The 23,663-nt window shown below is 34.4% G+C and overlaps 1 protein-coding gene across 2 annotated transcripts in view; it reads right to left on the bottom strand.

The window, feature by feature from the left end:
• LOC132906326 (leukocyte receptor cluster member 8 homolog) overlaps window positions 1–23,663 on the bottom strand; it is a 93,181-nt gene that overhangs the window by 51,783 nt on the left and 17,735 nt on the right. The window lies entirely within an intron of this gene.

Here is a 23,663-nt window from a genome sequence, read left to right as displayed (position 1 = left end):
AACGTTCGTCGTACCAGCCTCTAGCTGAAGAGATCATGGGAAAGGGTACCAAAAGGAAAGGCCACAAACTGAAAATGTAACACCCTGTAAAATGTGGCTACGTTTTAATTAAGCTGGCCGAACAGCGTCATGTCTTAAATGTAGATTATGGGATCACAGATTTAGAATGAAAGGTGAAGATTCTATGGAATTTCGTTCCTCGGGGATATACATACATATAAAGATTCTGAGATAAATGAATACGGGGAACGCACGCTACAACTAATTTCAGATCTTGGGAACGTTTTGTGCGTGTGTTGGGAAGTATACGTATTGCTTTTCATATTTTCTTTTTCAAGTTTCTCGTCTTCGATATTCTTATATTATTACTTATTACTTTTCAAATTCTTATTACTTGTTGATGCTTTATATATATATATATAAATATATTCTATCCTTTTATTTTAGCAACCTTTGCAGTGTGAACATATACACGGTAACTTTAACGTGCAAACCTGAGTCTACGATTATTAGACATACGATAGTTGGGAAAACGTTTGGAAAAAATTGTATATCGTCCTCAAACAGTTATAAAGTATTCGACTTGTAATTTGCATCAGTGAATTATATAGTAAATAGTATAAAGTAAAGCAAACGAAGCGCGGTATTATGTTCCATCTCGCTCAAACACAAAAGACGCGCGTCTACACGATAGAAGTTAATTACTCATTTTTGTTCCTATCTCAATTCTATTTCAATTTTATCCTCAACTACGTCTGTTCTTTGATTCCAAACCTAATCTTATTCTCGTCTTTACCTCGCCTTAATTCATTTCTCAATAAAGTTACTTTTCACTTTCCTACTTTACTTCCATATGACGTCTTGCTCGTAAGAAATTTAATCGTAATTGTTGATTAGCACGACTTCCGTCCTCTATTTGTCTAATTATATCAAACGATATCTGTTACCGAACAACGCTTCATGAATGAATATAGACATTGAATGGTAGCCTGGTTTCGTTCCTCTAATGAATACGCGTTAAAGGCATCCATATGCATGCGAGATGCATATCTAAATACACATACACTATTATATTAGCATTGAAAATCCTATCAATTCCATACATGGGACACTTTGCTAGCGACTGCCGACTCGATTAGCCATTGTAATTGATTCCGTGAAGACCATTGTTCAACAAAATTGAAGTTGTCAAAACGACTACACCATAGTGAGATCATCGTCCTCGCTGAAAATAACACCGTTTGATTATTCTGGAACGTTTCGTTCCTTTTCATAATTAATTCAAGAAACATCGCTTGAAATATTATTACGCATTACAATTTAAAAAATGCAGAAAATGTATTAGCAACGTCATAATTAGTATTAATTATGCTATCAATAACACTATAATAATAGTGTAATAGATAATATAATATAACTGCAAAAATATTATACTATATACTGGTATACTATAATAACACACTAGTATAGTATAGTATAGTAGTACTGGTATAGTATACTAGTACTGTTATAACAATAGTATGTCATTACCAGTATAATATACTAGTACTATAATAACAATAATGTGATACTACCAGTATAACACACCAGTACTATTACAGTATAGTATACTATATAGTAGTATACAATACTAGTACTATTACAGTATAGTATATTATATAGTAGTATAGAATACTAGTACTATTACAAGTATAGTATATTATATAGTAGTATAGAATACTAGTACTATTATAGTATAGTATACTATGTAATAGTATAGAATACTAGTACTGTTATAGTATAGTATATAATAATAGCATACTATAATAGTAGTATAGTATATAATAATAGTATACTATATACTGCTATTATATACAATTATACAGGGATTAATACGTCTTGACTGGATGTTAAACGACTGAGAAACGAACAAGCGTCAAATTAAATTCGAAATGCTTCTGGCATTTCTGGTAATACAAGAATTTCAAGTTACGAGGTGTGTTCCTCGCTTGCAAGAAGAGGCCTTTAACTTCTCATCGTATCACCCGAGGCCACTTGATGATACGTTTGTACGCTGCAATCGATCCTGTGAACTTCCACGTTACACTGATACACGCGCAGAAAGAACTTGGTTGTCGATTCCAACGACCACCGTAACGTAGTGTATATTAATTGCGTATTATTGTGTATGAATCGTAGCGAAGAATTAGAGCGAGGATTTTCACAAAGCCTACGAACATGTAACTTCGGTAGAGAGATCGATTTGTTGATCGATTAGCGGACAGCTAGCTGATATATCAATGAATCATATTCATTCTGATCTTTTATGATGTTTGAAACACTGATTGGAGGTGGCTTGGTTTATTAAGATTACATAAGAGCAAATGATTACATCTCACGCGTACTTGACAGATCGACTACGCCCTCCGTGTTTCTTAGTCATGTTTGATCCAATTAATTAAAAGTTAGGGTGATTTGATAATTGGAGAGTTGAACAAAGTTTAGAAAAGGTTAATCATCGGATGAACCGCCAAGGGAGACATATAGAATAATGGAGACATAGATTTTACTTGTAATCCTCTTTCAGCCAATTTATATAATTGAGTTGTACTTTTTAATATTGTCAGAGAAAATTCCAAGGAATTATTACAAATCCTATAATTTCATGAAGTTTAATGATTGGTTCAATTCCGATATTTTCTTTCAAACTATTGACAGCGTTGCTTCCTGATCTTAGAACAGATTTCATTTACTATGCACGCGATTTTAGTAATTAAATGTACACCGTAGAAATGAAAGAGGAAAAAGGAGAAAATTTGCTATCTACGTAACAGAATTTTGGTCGATAAAGTTGTATTTGTCAAGAATGACGGGATTTCACTTACGACTAGAAACTATTGCGCATTTCCTAAGACGCATTTACATACAAGGAAGTTTCTTCGAACGATCCGACGATTTTGTTTTTATTTGGAAACGATTAACCGTTCCTAATAAACGGAAACGATCGTCTCCTTTTTACACTTGTGCCCCTCCACTCCTTCGCCATGTGCAACTCTGTAATTTTCGTCGTTAATAATTCTTAATTTTAGTAATTATGAAAAATATAGGATCGCTCAATTCGAGGTCATTAAATGGTCTGTAGCACTACATAGGCCACAAAAAGAGAACGGTTTCATGATTTCTCTCTAAACTAAATATCATCCACTCTTATAACTTAAGCGATTATTTTTAAAACTTTTCACGCTTTTCAATTATCGTTCTCGAAATTATTATTAAGCTTGTCAAGTTATCGATGGTGAAGTTCCTAGGTTCTTTTTTATAATTTAAAAAAATCACAAAATCGCGTACAATTCACGTTTCCTCTAACTTCAAACTTCCTCGATATTTCTTCTTATGTGCTCATATACATGTAAGATCGTAAATCTCGGGATAATTCAGGTGATCGATTCTGAAGTCTGAAAATCGAGATTTATTGTGAAAGTATTTAAATAAAATACAGAAATAAACAACAATTGATATCAATCTATAACAATAAATAACAATAAATTACATAAACGAGAAATAACAAGTTCTGTACAATGTTTACCTGAAAATTGAGAATCGATTTTCGACGTCCTAAACTACCGATCTTTCCCCGTCAATCTTCAATATTTTAAGTAATTATTCTGTGATCTTGTTTATCTCTGATGTTGCTCTCTGTCCGTCCGTTTGGGAAATGAGTGTCTCTCAAAAATGGTTGTCCGTAAAACGAAAGAGAGTCGCTCTGTCCGTGAAACAAAAAGTGTCCCTATTCCACGTGAACTCTAGGAAGTTTACATACATATAGCGGATTATTGTAATTCTTTCAAGTAATTTCATCCGTTAACTAATTTACAGTTTTGGACAAACACAACAAATCCTATCTTCCAAGCTAACATCCTCAAAACGCATTCGAATCGATTGCGTGCAATTTCTCCAATAACGAAGACTTTATCGCCCCTGGCTTTCATAGTTTCCAGCTATGCACGTACGTTGGAAAAACTAGTTGTGCTTGCATGGAACAACAGTGGATAAGAAATCGCGTCTATTCTGTGGATGACAATGAATTAATGCGACCGTTTTAAGAGCAATCGTTCATCCGGCGGCAATCCACACGAAACGAGTCGGTCAGTCTAAAGTTACGAATGGAAAGTTGGAACATTTCACCGTTTCGACATACATTGTTAACACTTGATTTACGTACGATCTTGTTCGATGTAATTCGGCGATTCGTTGATCGATAAAATCTCACGATAACAAGACTGTAATAATTAGAATTCTATTTGAAGACAAACGATGATCGTCTGTAAATTGCCATTCTAAATGCAATATAGCTAACGCTAGAGAATCGTTCGAAGAAGCCGCAACAGAGAAATCAGTGCTATTGTAGCGTCATCGTCGTCGGTTCGTTCAATTGCCGATGCACGGACGCAACTGCCTACACGTGCAATTCCATGAATCCCATTCGCGGCGAAAAATCTTCACGAGGTGCGCACAGGAAACAGCTCGTGCCGCGAGATTAAAGGGTGAACAAGCAACGCCGATCATATCTGGCCGCGCGTTTCATTTCACTCCTGTCTCGACCACTACATGTAACTGTAAAACCTATTCTTCTTCTCGTTAACGTCAGAGCTAACTGCAAGTATAATCCAGAAAGATCTAATTTCGTTTAGTTAATTCCTCTCTTTTTTTACAACGCTACGTTTTTATTAATCCTAAGAACTTAGGCTCTTTCTTTACGCGATTCCATCTCGTTTCTTGCCGCGTGATCAGTGATCCACGGCAACCGAGGGCAGGGCATCTATTTGTTATTTGATTTCACCAAAGAAATGTACAGATGTTTATTTATGATACGATCGCAAACAGCGCTTTTCGTATTTCTTGAATTAATTTCTAAGATTCGTGTGATTCTCCACTTTCATATTTTAATATTTTAATGTTCGACGGGAAGAAAAATAAAATTGAACTGTCTTTGATTATTAATTTGATTATTAATTTAATTATTAATTTATTTCAATTAATCACGATGCATACTTATGTCTTCGAGAAAACTTTTTTGCGAACGTCGTTGTCGCAATCTGATTATCACATTACCAGTTATAATGAGCATTTCTTTGCAGCAGACATCCCTGTAAACTAGGAAGACTAAGTAGAATAACGTGAACAAGTCGCTTGGTTCATGAAGCGAGAGACGCCGCTAACTTGCTACGGCCTCTGCTTACCATAAGAAGCATTGACCCACTCGTAAATGCTCGTTAAAGTTAAACCTTCCAACGATCTATCTTTGACTTTGACAAGCATCCTGGAGAATAAATAGGTTGCTTGCTAAATAAATCATGTCATATTCAAACGATGAGGTTCTTAAATAAGGTTAAATTATAATTATCAGTACCTATTTACAATAGTAATATACGTACGTCAAAAAACGAAGATACTGCGATAGATTCGTGGTAATTAAAGTATCTTTATTGGAATAAATAGTAACATTTGCTATTATAACATTGAATACAACGTTCTTTCGTGTAGATGTCCGAAGAAAACGTCGTTCCTACATTTTGTCTGTACCGAGGTTCCATTTATGGACTTCCTTGAAAGTCTTCAAAGTAGACTTCATCTTGTCGTGGTAGGTTTCTTCGTCGAGTTTTTCAAAGGATATATACTTCATCTTATCTTTATTGTATGATTTATGTATACGTATCGCTGTAGATCGAAGTATGTTCTACTCTATTAGTCATGTCACATTGCATCCTACTATTTTTCATCGACAATTGCACATTACACGATACTTTTTCCTAAATTATACCATGCTTTATACACGATTGCGATCGAGATCGATGATTATCAGGTGTCCAGTGAGGTTCTCTTGAATCTTCCGAGAATATAGAAAAATACACTTAAAATCTTTCTCCAGTATCGATTGGCTATTGAAAGTAATTGGCAAATCATCCGGATCAAACGACTCTATCGTTCGATACAGTGAACCTAAGATACCTCGTTCTACCTTCTTCTTCTTTTACCAATTTATCCAGAAATACGGAATTTTCTCGTTACTCCTGACATCACTTTCTTCATATACTTTTCAGGACAGAGTTTTCAAAATTATCGTTCAATCGTGGTTCCGAGTTAAGTTCAAAAATTTGATAAGGATTTTGTTTGTTGCTAGTCCTTCGATTTCATTTTATTTTTGTTCGTCGTCGTGTTCTTTTCTGTCTAAAGGAAAATGCTATCGTTTAAAACAAATATGGAGCTTGTTCTAAGAATTCCAAGAGATTTTTGCAATGTATAGAATAAATAATACATCCTCATGCAAAGTTGGAGGCCGTAAATATAATTCTAGGGCGTGGCATTGGTTGTAATACAATCGACATTACCATTTGTTCGGACACCCAATGATCTGTTACGCAGCTTCTTAGCATTTTACATAATTTATTCGACTCCTACGAGAAGAAAAAAAAAAGTCACGACTATATGACAACTACGGCACAATGCGCCACCTCGGCAAAATAATTGATGTCAAACGAGACTTAATAAATGCTCTATTTAAATGATAATATACCACTAGGAAATTTCCGTATGATCGATATTATTAACAGTATTACCTCGTAGAAAGTATTATCTCGAATACAATGACGCTGTATAGCTACTGTAGTATAGTAGATTAATAATATCGTCTGATACAAAACACTAGAATACACGCAAGTGTTACAAAAAATATTCGGATATTATTTTTTTATATTCGATGTTCGGTTTATTTTTGAAAAAATGTATACTTCCATAACGAGAGTATGGACAAGTCAAACTTCAATTATTTTAATTCCTTATTACCGGTATAGCTACATATGTATAATAGTATATTTTAGTTTATTTTAAGTATTAAGCTTTTTTATTTTATACTTTTAATCCGATTAAATTAATTTTTGAAGGTCGATATACTTTGCAACTACTATCCAATACTGGAAAATATAATAAGTTAATCTAATATCATTTATATTATAGTTATACTAAATGTAGTATAATTTATTTTAGTTTCAATGTGAGATATTAAGTATAAATTGTACGTATTTTAAGCGCAGAATAAAGTCCATATTACACTGATAGCTAAGAACAAGTCATTTTATTTCGTCATGAGCATATAGAGTGGATAATTATAAGTAAATTGAGCACCCATTAAGTAACTATTCTGATAGTTACTTGAAAAGTACAATTATTCGATATTAACACGAATTACATGATCCAGGAATACCTAATATTGCATGATTAAATGCGACTTATCTGCAAGAAAAATTGTCCTCCCTGCTCTTTCTTCGTGTTCGATGGCGTGTACAAATTTCCAAATATATCTTTCAATTTATGTTCCAAAAATAGTATCGTGGAGGATTTTAACTAATATTATGTAACTATGTTATAATTGTATGATAGATGAAAATTATCTTGTAAATCTTTCGTATTTATATCTCACGTGCGTTCAGAAGATTAGAAAACAACAATAGAGTAAAATGTACGGCACGATTAACGTGAAACACGATAACGTTATCAATTCACTAGATATCGATGCAAACGAAATATCAATACGTAAGAAGTATGCACGAGTCATTACGAAAATGTTTATCCGGCAGCGATTGTTACTGCAATCTCACCTTCACTTCGATTTCTATACTCGTATGGTGGTTTTTCTCTAGCGAATAGCACGAACATCCTCTTTATTAGCGTTTTGAAACGATCGTTGTGCAAGAACAATCCAAGCAAACTATGTAGATCGACTTATAAATCACGTGTTTCAATTGAAGACGTGTGATAAAATAAACCTTGTTATTTATTTCTTCTGATTAATTTACAGAAGATTAATTCTTTAAGACCATCGTCAAAGGAAATTCGTTAAGGAAAAGGTAGCTACTACGTTTTCACTCAAGTGCATATATCTCAGAGATCTAAAAGCAACCAGATGTCATTAGACGCTTTATTATTAGATAGAAAGTAAAAAAGCTATTTTTTTGCAAATATACAAATAAGATTGTGACTGATAAGATTAGAAAACGATGGTATGAAAAGAAAAGAGTGCATGGGGTGAGAGTTAATATATTTAGAGATAAAAAAAGGAAAAGTCTATGTTTACATTTGCGTTAAATAAAACTAAACGTTGCAGTGGTATAAATTGGCGGTAGTGAAAATAAGAAACTGAAAACCAGTTTTACTTGTACCTTATGTAAGCGAGAATAGTTCGTAGATCATAAAAATCTCAATCTGGTAATACATCCTTTGTTTTTTTATTAACAGAGGTATGGTTAAGTGTATTATCAATGGGTCATGAACTTAAGAATTTCTCGGCAAAAGTTGGTAAAATGAATTTGTCGGACGAATGTAACCAAAAATATTGAGAAGAAACAGAGCAAAATTTCTCCGCCCTACATTCTCATTACTGTAATCTGGACATTAAGCAGAGGAAATAAATAAAAAATCTGTGCTCCAAAGCATCTGCTTGAGAGCAGGTGGCTCGACACACCATGCATGTTGAGCAATTTAGTAAATAATGTAACACGTCATTTTCCACTCGTTCGCGATATATTTATTATTACTCGATTATTTTAATGATTCTTTAGTACCCTACGTTTTCCTGTGTCTTTTTATACACTATACCAATCACGAACAAAACCCTGTCTATTTTTCATTACAATGTTAAATAATAACAATTAGCCGACAATCCTCCGATGTTAATAGTAATTTTCTACGGGGATTAAGTAAGATACGGAATCCTGTTTGTAAGTAAAAGTGAAACCATCAGTTTGGCAGTTCTTATTTATCGACTTTGTTCTTACTTATTAAGGTAATTGTTAGTTCGATTCAACTATCTTTTCACTTGTTGTTTGATGGTAAAAAAGTTTTGCTCATTATTTTATTATATAGCTTTATCCAGACGTGCACAAAATACAACAAGAAATTTGATAGATGTAAATATGTGTATAATATAAAGAAATAAAATGAATTTCGTTTTATTAATATTGCTTTTACATTTTAATTTCCTCGTTTTTCATTAAAGCACAAAAGTACTTTTATTTTTTGTCCCGTGTCTCTGACATTATACGGAAGTTCCTTTGAAAATACCGATCTCGGGAAACATTAAAGTTATTCTTACGCCCTCTGTGATTTGTACTCGGCATCTTACTGAACATTGTGTCTCATGTTCTGTAATGCTAACCATTCAAAGGTTCTTTACGCCCTCTACAATTTATAACATGATACCATCGTAGATATTGGTGAAGAGAATTCTACAATACCAGTAGCCAGTAACAAATATTAAATTTTTTTAAATATAAATGAAAACTATTCATTGTGTAGTTCTCCTCTATTGCCACTGATGTATTATATTTGTCATAAATTAACAAAAAGAAAATTTAATAATTTTATTTTTACTAGGCATGTCATTTTAAATAATATAAATCATCTTAAGAGCTACTACACATGTCTTTAAAACTGTAATATGTATATATATTTCTCGTAATATAATTTTATGTATTGTAATATATGCATGTAAATATTGTCATGCATAGATATCTGAATATGACGTTGCAGTCAGAGTGTAACAAATAGCATTCTTTTTATGTGGTTGCGCAAAACCGAAGGACAGTGTTTAGCTAAAAATAGGCGCATACTGGTATCTTGTATTTCTCTCGATTAACTTATTGAATCAGCGCCAATCTTAGGTTTCCTTTTTCTCTACCGCGATTAACACTACTACCTTAAAAGATATGCAAAGTCGTAAAGATGCGCAATGTTGTACTTATTATATTTCAGGAATATTTCATTCAAAATCAAATGATCTGTCAAAAAAATTGTATAACTTATCTTGAACATCATTTCAAATGAAGCGAATGCTATATGGTTACATACCTGTCAGTGGTTCTCATTGACACCCAAAGTCGATATGTAAATCAATACGGTGAGAAAACACTAAAACGCATTATTGTGGGCAAAATATGTACATAAATATATTGTACATACATAATGTCGAAAATTTAAATATCGATCAAATCGACTCCTTATATATTTGTAGACGTAACCAATGAAATATCATTCAATTCATTGTAACTTGAAAATGGGAAAGGTAATATTATTTCGTGATTGTCTTACAATGCAACGTTGCATATATCTCAAATATTATAAAAAAATATCATGACTTATTTATTCTTGTTGCTGAATATCAATTTGTGCAGTCTATAAACTTTATGTAAACTATGAAATATATATGAAATTTTACATTTAAATAGCTGATAAATTAGTTGTCATTAAATTTTATGATACTATATCAAATTGTTATCCAATAGAGGAACATAAAATCACTACAGATTGAAGAGATCTTTAAATTAGACGGTAGACTTAAGGGTTCAGTTACTTACATATACACCACGACCGCGACTAGAAAGTGTATGTAGTAGTCACTAAAAGTCTTGGGGTAGGGCAGTGGAAATTTCCACTGTACCCGCTGAGACGGTCAATACTCTCTTCGTGCTGTAACGTGTGCTACACAAGGACCACTCGAACTAGAGGAAGTTTCAAATGAGAAGAACATAAGTACATACATGCTTGCGTATTTAGATGTCAATGATAATTATATAAAATCTAGTAGATGAATTACTCTATCTAGTTACAATATAATTACCATATTTAACCTAGAAATCTGCAAAACTTGCTATTCAGTGATTTACCACATTGTTCGTTACGTATTTCCTATCAATTAGTAATAAGTACTTTACGCCACTAAGAGAAAAGAACTATTTATTATAGATAGGACTATCCAATCGATAGTAGCACCATCTCGACGAGATATCTCGAATTGAAACGAAATGGAAATCTATAAAATTGACTAGTTATCGATATTAATTTTCACACAGAAATCGAGATCGAAACATAGAGAAACTAAACTCTATTTCCGTTGAATACTTTAATAGTCGTGTCCCTTACATCTAGAATCTACAACAAACAAATGTGATTGTAATCGTGCAATTCATTTTGTTTTCATAAATTGGTAAAAATACAGGATCTGTATTTGAATTTTTAATATATAACATTGTTGCATTTGTTCACAGGAAACATCATAAATGTGGAAATTTACTGAATGGAAAATACCACGTTGTTAATTGTGGCATAAAGGTCACGGGTTAATAAACAGGCAAGCAGGCGCCAGCTACTCCCGATCTATTAATCAATGTAATCATTCATTCTATATGCCAAGGGACAAATATATTTAAATAAATCGTTAATACTTCGGTCAGCAACATATCTGAAATGCAACAGTTCGCCAATGAGCCTTTATCTTGCCGATAGAAATAAAATTAAACTTATAAAATCGTTTAACAAAACTAACGATCAGCACGTATCTCTTTTATTAATTGCAAAATGTAACGAAATGGACGCGTGAAATGACCTGTAGATAGAAGATTTCTCTTTTTCTACATAGCACAACATTCAGCGTGTATACGTGGAGGTAAGTATGTACGTATGTAGACGTAGGTACTTGTGGCAAAGAAACGGCAGCTAGCCAACGGTCACGTGACACATTCTGAATGCAGCGAGAATCTTTAAATACCTATCTATCTATGCACAAATGCTTATATCTTCCATGAATGCAGGCAAAGAGGAAATTATTCTTTCCATTGTTGATCACGTTTAGATACGAATAACACAACCGATATTTAATACCACAATTTCCTACAATCGTTACACATGCACATACAATGGCCATATTTTGATATAGATTTCTTTATTTAGAAACAAAAAGATTGCGATGTATCTATGTAAACAATGAACATACTTAACTCAGTGTGTAACGCAATACTCCTTTATAATTATGTAGTTAGATAAAATAAATAATATTTCCTGCATAAACGAATTATGAGTATTCATGTATTAATGTATCTAGCTAATCAGCATTTTCGCATAAAATGAATGTGTTGAAAGTATGAATCAAATAAAAAAATGGAACATAAAATACAAATATTTAATTTTACTGTACATCGTTTACTGTACATCGTATGTGTGTTAAAAATTATTGTCTAAATTAATTGAGAACGAATTAAACAAATACATATTTACATCTAATAATCTAACCTATGCTATAGAGCAAATGCAAAATCAAACAATTGAATAGATCGAATGAAATTAGACCGTAAACTGTAACAATTCGTGTTATAATTAATCATCGTATACATTTTCGATAAACATTGCCGCCAACAAATTTATAATACAGGTAGATTCTAGTGAAAAACTACCGAAATGTTGTTAACAATGTATCGTATATTTTTATATATTGCCATATATGTTAAAGGTACTTACAATATTTATCAAATTTTGCGATTTTTTCACAAATGTTTAAATATATATGGTTTTGTGCACAAAGCTGCGAAAAATTCATAAGCGAACAGAAGCCACAACTATTGCGAACGAGTGCGGAAAGAACTCGAAAGTACAAGTCTGCACGATAAAACGTGCAGAAGGGTTTCTTTCCTTTCCAGCACAAAGATCACCGTGTTTTATCGTTCGAGCGACACCCTAAGTCCTCGGTCGGTAATCAACGAATACCTCAAAGTCGAAGAGTTCAAAATCATTCATAGATGTCATCAAGCTAATTGCTTTCAGCTGACAATATAATGTTATAATAGACGTCGACAATATAGTCGACTTATGATAAAAAATTAACGAAAAAAAAAAGAAACATTCAAATCCTGTGAAAACTATAAGAGAATGACCTTTAAAAATTAACAAGCGATAACGAAGCAACAGTTAGTTGTTAAATAAAATTTTAAGGTTTCTTAGAATCTTAGGACATGCACGAGACCGAAACAACAAATAATAATATTAATAACATATAGTAATAATAAGCGTTTATCTTTTCAATTTGCAGCATTTAATTTTCGTAGAATATCACTATCTATAATTAACAATTTTCTAAAGAAAAGTTTTGCTTAGAAACAGGGATTAAGTAAGACTTTATAATTACTAAAACGGCCGGATAACACGACAATGTACAAGCATATCTTCGATTAAAAAGATAATAATTAGTGAATAACAAATGTGTCAACCAATTATTCGCCATGTTCTAATAATATCTTTGTTGATATGAAATATAACTAGACATACGGAGTGTATCATCTAATACGTCTACTTTATTCGATAAAAGATATTAGCATTCGTTTGATATGGTAGTTAAATAAAATAAATGATGCAATTTGCAGGAACGTTTTTAATTAAGAACTAATCACCTATTGCAAGGACATCATTCTCTCTCTCTCTCTCTCTCTCTCTCTCTCTCTCTCTCTCTCTCTCTCCAATTAGGTATTAATATAAAAATTTAGCCTTTTTTTATCCACATATGATCGATATAAACAGACGCTAAACCATGTGATAAAAATGGACGTTTAAAACAACGTAAGCTGTTTGAAATTTATATAAATAATGACAAATGAAGACTGATCCAATATCATAGAAGGAGACTACGACGTAGTCACAGGCGCGGGCGCCAGGATGGCGCAACAACTTTGACTAAGATCGATAACATGAAAAAGAGATATATCAGTCCTATACCCTACTGTTATCTTTCATTTATGACCGTCCGTTCCAATATTTTAATAAAATGACTTCAACTGCACTCGCACTAGTCCGATCAAATAATCATCTCCATTAGAAAATTTGAAACTTCTTGTCGCGTTTCTTTGCTCAAGAGAGACGTCCTACGAGCGCTCAATCGCTCTTCCCCCAAAGAAACCTTACACTAATGACTCAAAGAGTTAAATCTGCTTAGCATGCTACAACGCGTCTTTCTTTATGTATAAATTACTCACTTTCTATAAGTTACTCCTTAGGCAAGTTTTCAAATCCTCTCTGTATTTATTAACTTTAAATGCTACAATTTTTCTCATTTTATACGGTAATATAATTATAGTTTTTCTAAATAGATATCAACGATGAAATTAGTATCGATTAAACACACGGAGTCTTATTTTTGAAGACGCGCATAAATTTTGTCAATTAGATATTTTGTATTCTAAGGAAAATAAGGAGAATGATGCATTGGTTGTCCGTTATTGTCTTTCACGGCAAATGGATTTAGCTGAAAAGAAGGCCACGACGTAGTAGGCCAACGTGGTATTGATTTCGGTCGGTCGGAGTTCTCTGCATCCGCGCTTTCAGTGTCATTTGAGTACGACGTAGAATGTAGATATATTAGAAAGGTACATCGGAAAGGAATTAAACCACGTTTCTTGTTCGATTTAATTTCAAATGAAAATGATGGGAAGATAGGCGGAAAATACGAGTGACAAGCAAGTTTCTTTCATATTGTTAATAAATAAGTTCGATGTGATCGCAATATTTCGTCGTAGTTAATATTAATCTATTACTGAATAGAGAAAAAAGAAAAAGAAGAAATGTAACGTAATCGAAAACCGATACTTGTATCAAGTATACGTCGCAAGCTATTTTTTTACCACGTACCATTCTGTATTTGTGTAGGTTTGCGTGGAGATACCATGTACGCATATGGCCATAGGAAAATACATAGTACATATATAGATATATGGAAAGTTTAAAAGTTTGAAAATCCCGCTTTATCTGTAAATCGGTAATCGACATTTAGACCAAACTTACCAGCATTTGTCAATTAACTGCGTTTCGATTAATTTCAACAGGTAAATAATTCGCTATAAATTGTAAATGATCCGTACGATTCATCATGAATGAACAGTCAGTGATCCGACAATTCTAAGAAGATGAATGGTTCGAAAACGATTTGAAACGAATGAAATGCTGCGCTCGTGCTGTGATTTTCAAGTTTTAAACGGCTACATAACTGGTCGGTAACCGGTCGATGGCAAGACCTTACACCGACATCTGTATGGAGGGTAGAAAACCGATACAGAAACATGGCTAAGACTGGTTTCCCTTGAAAAAGCGAATCGGTCTCGGCAGACGGCAGTAGGGAATTTCCCCAGCCAGATAATATTGTCCTTGTTGAGAATCCAAGATCTTGTACCAAGGTCGAGTCGATTTCGCGCGATTAAGTTGCTCCTTGTTGCTTTGTTGAATCATTTGATCGAATTATCAGTTCAGCAGAATTTTCTATGCTCGCGATCAAAAGCATTATATACGTGAAATCCCCTGATAAAATCGCGGGATTATCTTGATGATACTCGCCAATTTCACAATAGACATTAGTTGCGTCAATTATATTTATTGCATCTGAGTCCAAACTGCGTTAGGTTGTTTACGATTGACAGTCATGCTAGTTCTTAGTCATTAGAGACCATTTCATTTGTAGCAAAGTGTGGCGAACACGTGATACGCGAATGTACGACCAAATTTTTTTTTTATTATTTAATTTGTACTTTACAATTTGTCCAGCTGGACATTTGGTACATTTTTCTAGCTTAATTGCTAAATAACATATGGATGGCTATCCCCAGCGGAATACCATCTTCGAGTGCACGACCAAATTTGTCGTCCCTCAAATCTGAATCGATCCTTTAAAGCTTCCACCAAAATATTTCCCGTATACTTTTTTTAATAGTTATTGTGTAGAATTTAATAACTTTAAAAGATCCGATTTAGATTACGAAATCCACTAAATCTATCAGATTCTTTATAAAGGTATTATCCAGTTAACAGGAAGCGTATTCGTGCGCGGCGATAGAGCTGTCAACTAGCAACGTGTTGCGTTACGTACAAATTCAATCAGGGCACGTAATACAAAGCAGATGGAATTGTCACGTCAACTACGCACGTCTGTGTCATTAGTAACTACACGAGTAAAGAACCTATACATGTACAAGAATCATAATGACGATATTTTCGATTCACTGCATGTTATCTAAATACGGCTATTTCTAAATTGGCTGAATTATTTAGCAAACTGGTGCAAATTGTAATAAAGGATACGTTTTAAAACTGTTTTTCAGCGCATACAGTTTAGAGACATCTCTGAACATGGACTGTATCGATGTATGTACTGATCGCCAGTCGCAAAGATTTAAAACTTGTGGACGGAATGTCTTCATATAAATTGAAATTACTAATACGATTAATTGCAAGAAAAGCAGACCAAATTTAGCTGCACGCACGACGAAGATAAAAGCTGCATTTATCATGTTTGTTAATTACATTTGCATATGTATAACGTATATGTAGATATGTATGAAGTTGGATTAGGATAGGTCAGAGAGAGCCAACATAATGTATAAATTATACAAGAAAGTTAAGTGGACAGCTGTCTTGATATCTGACATGCGTCATAAAGAATAGCCGATTCCTCGTTCCAATGATAAATTAATCTTTAATCTTCATAAAAATGAATTTTAATGACCTCCAATACACTCTTTTAATATGGAAGGTTATATTGCCAGTAAAAGACTGCAAATATTTTGCATTACATTAATAATTGATGTAATTGATTAGCGGCGTAATCATGTCCGAATCGAGGCAAGAAACGGCGATCTAAAAAAGAAAATCGATCTTTCATAGGGCGGAATCGCTGTAGCTACATAAGTACGTGAACGTTGTCAGTGTTTAATCATAAAGATAAATGATAAGGAACTGCCGGTGCTATACGCATTGAATCTGTAACGGAAAGAGGTTGTATGTTAAAACGTTAACGTTGAAAATGAATGAGAAATAACAAACTAAATCTCTGCTTCGCTATTTTCTTTTATTTTATTCGAACTGCGCGTTACACGTTGTACTAACAATAAGCCTTGTCTTTTCGCAGTATACGTATACGAAGTATAGAACGAACGACTTGTTAGAAATTCGGGCAGAATGACAGTACGCACTGATTCGCTTTTAAACTCCTTCTATTCTTTCATCCGTAGCCTGGCTCCTTTATACATCCGATCGCTCTTATGGTGGGAGGTTTCTAGGTATTACAATATTCGCCTATAGGTATGCCAATGCTCAGGTTTATCGTGTGTATCACAACTGCATGCTTTGGCAGTGATCGTGACAGCGTGCTTGCAAAAATGTTCACGTGGGTGTCGAGACGGCGCGTCACGGCACCCCTAGGCGCCGCTCGCTGCGACGACCTACGTCGCTATTACGCCGAAAATAACAAGGTAGGCTGGTTGACATATAAGTACAGACGCTATGTCGATCGAACGTACTCACACACAATTCACGTTCACCGTGCGTGAAATCGCGAAACTCCCTCCTCCAAGATTATAATGCAATTAATTCTCAAACGGTAAAATAACCTTTTAACCCTAACGTTACTTGCATCCCTATAGACACACGTTTGTATCCAGTAATTCACAGAAATCTGTGTCAACCTCTTCGAAATTGAGCACTCTAGTCTGCTATGTGCCAACTTTACTTACCTTTCTGCTAATAATTTTGACTGTAGGTACGTATATCGCACTTATTACTGCTATATGCTTAGGTGCTAAGATTTATGTGCGATGACTAATTAAACATTGTGGGAATTAAAAAGACAGATGACGCATTGCATAACGTTTAATTTGATTTGCTATGAAAAAAAGTACATATATATACGTTGCGCGAATTAAGAGGACAGATGACGAATTGCGTAGCGTTTAATTCGATTTATTATGAAAAAAGTATATATATATACATTAGTACATCGAAGCGATATTTTGTTGATGTATTATAGTGCAGTGCCGTTTATCGGTAAACGATCGTTACTATTAATAACAAAAGGTATTCGTCTGTGTTATTATACTAACTATATCGATAAGTTCAGAAACGAGTCGTGCCGTTTTAGTAGGTACAAATGATACTTCCTCGTCGCGATAAATAGCGAAACGCCGGGGAAGTTTTCCGATAACCTGAAGTACTTAGAATATATATAGTTTGATTTAACAATGTTACGAATTGTAAGAGGATGACAAATAGCGACGTTTCAATGCGAGAAAAAAATTAAAAAAAATTTTTTTTTATTTGGATGTATTTTATAATCAATTCTCATTGATAATTATAAGTAAATTATTTTGGCGTGGTACTATAACGTGAATAATATGTGATTATCGTATGTTTGATTCTAGCTGAATCTAATGTTTAAATCTAGAGGGTAATGTCCTTTTAGCCTGCGGATCTGATCCGTCGTGTCAAGTAATTAACTATTACTGAATTTGGATATTTCTTCTGTAACTGTAGGTATCTTAAGGTCGCGATGTATTGTTTCATTGGTAACATACCAAGGTACATCTGTTAAGGATCTTAGAGTTTTTGATTGGAATCGTTGAAGAATTTCTATGTTGGAATTACTCGCTGTCCCCCATAATTGGATCCCATAGATCCAAACAGGTTTTAGTGTGGCTTTATATATATATATATTTTTTTTTTTATTTGGAAGAATTTTACAATCAATTCTCATTGAGAATTATATGTAAATTACTCTGGCATGGTGGCTTTATGTAGCATTATTTTACTCTGCACGCTTAAATTGGAACGTCTGCCAATGAACCAGTAGATTTTTTTTACTTTTAATTTAAGTTGTTTGGACTTATCTACGATGTGTCGTAAAGAAAAAAAAAAAAAAAGAAAAAATTAGCCTTCAGTTCAGTCTTGGTATCAACAGTGGAAAGTTTCTGCTCCCTTCTCCAACGTGATCCATAATGGAAAGCTATATTTTCTTTGTCGCTGTAAACTATTGTGGTATTGTAGTCAGACTGCCTAAGAAATATCGGGTGAACTATACACAATGTTGCGAGAAAGCCATCAATGTATTCTCGGTCCTTCGGTCGAATAGCTACGTGGAAAAAGGGTCTACTGACTGTGAACACGGACGGTTGCGGAACACCTACGTGGTAGGGCTATGAGAAACGACAAAGGGATGCTTAAGGGAGAGTCAAGTTGTGAAGAGTCGAGTTGTGAGGAGTCGAGAGTTGAATCGAGAGAGAATTTCTGAGTTATGAGTCGTAAACTATTAGTTATGAGTTGTGAATTATTCATTTAGTATTCTCTATTGCACATTACTGTATTTAATTCACGTTAAATAATCATCGTTTCCTGCTTAATTCCTTGTAAATAGATTCATCTATCAATAAACTTATCATATTTTTTTTTTTTATAGTTTATTTTGGTTTTTACAATTTGTCCTGAAGGACATTTGGTAAAGTGTTATATCTCATTTGTAATAAAAAAATAAAATAAAAATAAATATAGCATGTGAGTGGCTACCCCCAGCGGGGTGCCAACTTCCTGTTTTCTAAGTTATATCTTTTATTTTATCATATAGGATAGAAATCATTAGAAACCCTAATTTCTAATATTTCTGAACAAATAAATCCTATACTATTGTAATCTGAATCGCGTAATGTTACCAGAATACAATATAATATACGAAACATATTGATAGAATGTCGAATTAAGATATTTACACTAGAAGTTTCTTGCTCGATCGAGAAGAAGGATTTCTTTAAACTTAAGCATAAAATCGATACTTGTAAATATATACGTGTAAAGCTTAGTCCAAACTGACAGACAATTGTTAGCAGCCAATCAGTGGAATAATGTCGGCGGAAAATCTGCGGAGAAACGAACGTATGTACATTCTGTAGATTGTCTGTAGACAATCGCCTATCAATCTGGATTAGGTTTAAGAGGACCTTGCAACGCTTCGGCAACTTCTTAAAACAGGTTTTTATTTGCTTCCTTATCTCGTGAATGATTGTACGATTAATCACAAAGCAATTCCCGATCGATCGGATTGGAAATTCGTGCAAATCTATCGTATGACGGTTACTCGGAAGAACGCGAGGTCTAGGAATCAGTTAATCAGAGAAACGCAAGGTTTAAGAAACAATTATCCAAACGATATCGCGTTATCTTGTCTTTCTTTAACGATCAATTATTTCGAGCGTTCATGCTCTCACGTATGTAGATAACGAGTTGAAAAGATTAAGCAGAAGGAAAACCATAAGAAAAAAACAATTTTTGCTGCGAGTAAAGTTTGAAAAAGTATAATTTTCTTGAGCCGATGACCTGGCTTGATCGCGTGAGACTTCTCGTGTGCGAAGAGAAGTCGATCGTGGTTCATGAATTTCCCAGCCATGTTGCATGTTAACGAATCAACGTGAGAGGAGTTGCGTTCTAAGAATAATTCGCAACGAGTTAGAAATAGTATCGCCGTACAAACGTATTGATCGGCGACCCTATTCCGTACCAGCCAGAAAGTCCATCGACCTGAATTCTTTTCCGAACCGCGTTCTACCTGTGCTTCTGAACTCGTCAACCGCATTCGGAGTTCAACGAGTTCTTCCACCATGGTCGTTTCGGAACAGTGCGGTGCGACGCGGCGTGCCGTCGATCGTTCTACAAATAGCAAGGTCCCGAGCTTCGCCTCCCTAAATAGATCGCATTTAAAGCAAAGTCGTTTGTATGCAAAGCGACTCGGTTAAATACTGTTGAATCGAGATCGTTTACGCGTCGAACCTACCTTTTCATCGCAATCGCATCAATAGGATTTCATCAGCAGCATGACTTGTTGACTGTTCGCGGAGAGACACGAAGAAGCGCGCCAACGAGGGTCGTAAATTCTCGTTACGATTTGATAATCGACGCCACGAAATGATTGATCTCTTATTTCGGTTAGGATAATAGAGGTGGTTGAATTGATGCTAATACCTAGTTAATAACTTAAAACATGCACTTTATTTTTAACAACTTCGAATACGACAAGTCTGCGAATGTATCGCGTGTACAAAGATTTCATCGCAAGTTAAAATATTGACGAGTCGAAAAACGTAAAGCAACTCAAACTTCTGCGCGGAGGAAAACTGGCGGTAGGTATGTCTAAGGACACGAGATAAGCGCATTCGTTGATGGCAATGTTTCGTTCGGAAAGTAAGGGCGACGGATATCGCTGCTACCTGACTAAACTACAAAGTTGTGGGAGAGGAAGGATGCTAGCTGCCCCTGAGAGAAAGTTGCTAACGGGAGGCATCTACATGAGAAAAACCACATTTCCCGTACCTTCCCGTTCTAAAGGACCTGAACACAAAATGTTAAGATTTATGGTGGGTCCCTAAGCTTATTGAGTGTATGGTGCAGTAATGATGTTCAAACATCAGGTGATCATTTTGCCCGAGGCTTGGAATCCGTTTTGTGTATCAGGTCATGGGACGTAAAAATGACTCTTCGGCCAAGAACAAGGTGCTAGTAATTGTCCCATGTACCTGTCCATCCCTTTAAAGTAAAATACTAAGTAAATTATTTTGGTGTGCTATTGTAACTTGGATTATAAGAGTTTATGGTATGTTTCTTTCTAGTTGAATCTTATGCTTCAATCTAAAAGGTATTGTCTTTTTAGTCTGAAGATCTTTTGGTGGTTGTTAACTCTTATATTATATCTGTTTCTGAACTTGAATATTTCTTCTTTAACTGTGAGTATCTTAAGGGCGGGATGTATTGTTTCGTTGGTAACATACCAAGTTGCATCTATTAAGGATCCCAGAGTTTTTGATTGGAATCGTTGGAGAATTTCTATGTTGGTATCCATCCTGAAGCGCATTATATGTAAGGTTGCGAGTCGAGAAATCGTTATTTAACCTATGCGAATGATAGGAATCGCTTTGATCGGGAATGAAGAAACAGAGAGGGGAGAATGGAATGAAATATAGTTGGTCGATAGACGTTGGATGCGAGCTTCCTAAGCTGTCCAGCTGAATGAGCCCACAACATGTACATACTTACTTATACGTTGCCAATGGGAATGAGACGAGATAATGCGCGATGGGTGTCATCCGGTCACTACCTACACGCTGCTTAACTTCCTTCCTGCATCTCTGTACTCGACGTTCTTGTCCAAATCCTCTAGTTTCTAGTTATTCCTAGATAGAATTGCATTTTCTAAATATGAAAGAAACCGAAACGGAGTTGATCGTGTCATGCGGCAAATTGCAGTCATAAATGGAACAAAAGCATTGAACTACTATACACGTGACATTGTTTTCCACGTGTTTCGTGCGTAGTTACGCCAAGTATTTTTTTGTTGCGCTGGTACAATTTTCGCGCTAATAAACCAAACAGTGACATACCATCGTACGCGGCGGCTCCTCACGCTGTGGAAATTTCCATTCGTGAAAACCAGTGGCGTAGTCAACCGCTTATTCCGCACTGAAACTTCTTCCACTTGCATTCAACTCCCGCACTCATATTTCGACATATCCAAAATGTTTGGTGTCCAGCCTGCATACAAATGCCAATCGTAGGTAACTTCGATTCATTCGTAGGTAAATTCGAATCATTCTCCATGTCTCCATTATCTATTATTTCAATTATTTTATCGAGAATGATAGCCATAAATCACGCGTTGATAAATTAATACTTTTTTCATCGCATGGTAATCTATTTTTTCGTTTCTACATTAGTACGTGGAAGATAACGAGAATATCCATGTATTGCAACATCGTGATCCAATGATTCCAATAACTTTGACATAGCGGATATGTAAAAATTATCAACTACGGTCATTTCGATAATAATTGTTTTTAGCTTCACTAGTTAGTTTTTTTTTAACGTCGTTCTTTACTCTTGACCTCGTTAAACTTATTTAGAAATATCAGTTGATCGAAACACGAGTTTCATTTTATATTTACTAGAATTAAGGCATAAAAGATATAACTTAAAAAAAACGAAGCTGGCACCCCGCTGGGGGTAGCCACCCACATGCTATATTTATTTTTATTTCATTTTTTTTTTTCACCAATAAGATATAATACTTTACCAAATGTCCATAAGGACAAATTGTAAAAAACCAAAATAAAATAAAAAAATAAAAAAAAAAAAACTAGAATTAAGTTGCCTTCAAATTTAAGTATAAAGCATATAAAACATCAATCCCAATATTACAGCGAACTATGCTAAACACCAGATGGTTTCAACGATTTTCTGTGAATTTCAGTTGCGCAATGTCGATCGTGCGTTATCTCATTTTAAATTTTTGATAAAAACAGGCTAAACGGTATAAGAATTTTGACAATGCAAACCTCGCTGAAATTTTCTACGTTCGATTCATTGTTATTCACGTATTACGTCAAAGTAACGATTGCAAGCGTCTACGATGACGTTAGTTGCCGCAGAATAAACTAAAAATACGACTATTTCCTCTAGGCTTTTTCAAATAATATCACAAAAAGAACGAGTTTGTCGCAATTATTAAACGAAATTCGTGGAAAATCTGCAGGCAATTCTTACAAGCGGCTTGTGTACGATTGAGTTACATTCACACAGTGTTATTTTAACGCGAAATATCATTTTAGTTAAATTTTATTTTTGAGAACTTCAAGTATATCTATCTAACGATCTGACTGCTGCCTTTTTGTACATTCAAATTAAACGTTCAAACGAACAAAGTATGTACACAGTTATGCTATCATTAACGATATTAATAGCCGCATAAACGAAAAAACTTAGCGTAAAGGTCGATTGCAATCGAAAAATCAACATACTCACGCGACGTTTATGTAAATGTGTTACAGATACGGCAAAGGTGGTTCTATTTAAGGTATAACGAACTCTAAGAACGTCCTTTTGGTACTATTTCAGTTAAGACGATATATTGATTAGTTTACCAACACAATGCATTTAGATACCAACCAGTAACACGAATTTAGATTTATATCGCATGCGATGATTTCTCGAGAACGAACGATTTATTTCACAATATA

Source organism: Bombus pascuorum, chromosome 4 (assembly GCF_905332965.1).
Source record: "Bombus pascuorum chromosome 4, iyBomPasc1.1, whole genome shotgun sequence".
Lineage (NCBI taxonomy): Eukaryota > Metazoa > Arthropoda > Insecta > Hymenoptera > Apidae > Bombus > Bombus pascuorum.
The sequence above is the reverse complement of the archived record's forward strand: the minus strand, read 5'-3'. Positions and strand labels throughout refer to the sequence as shown.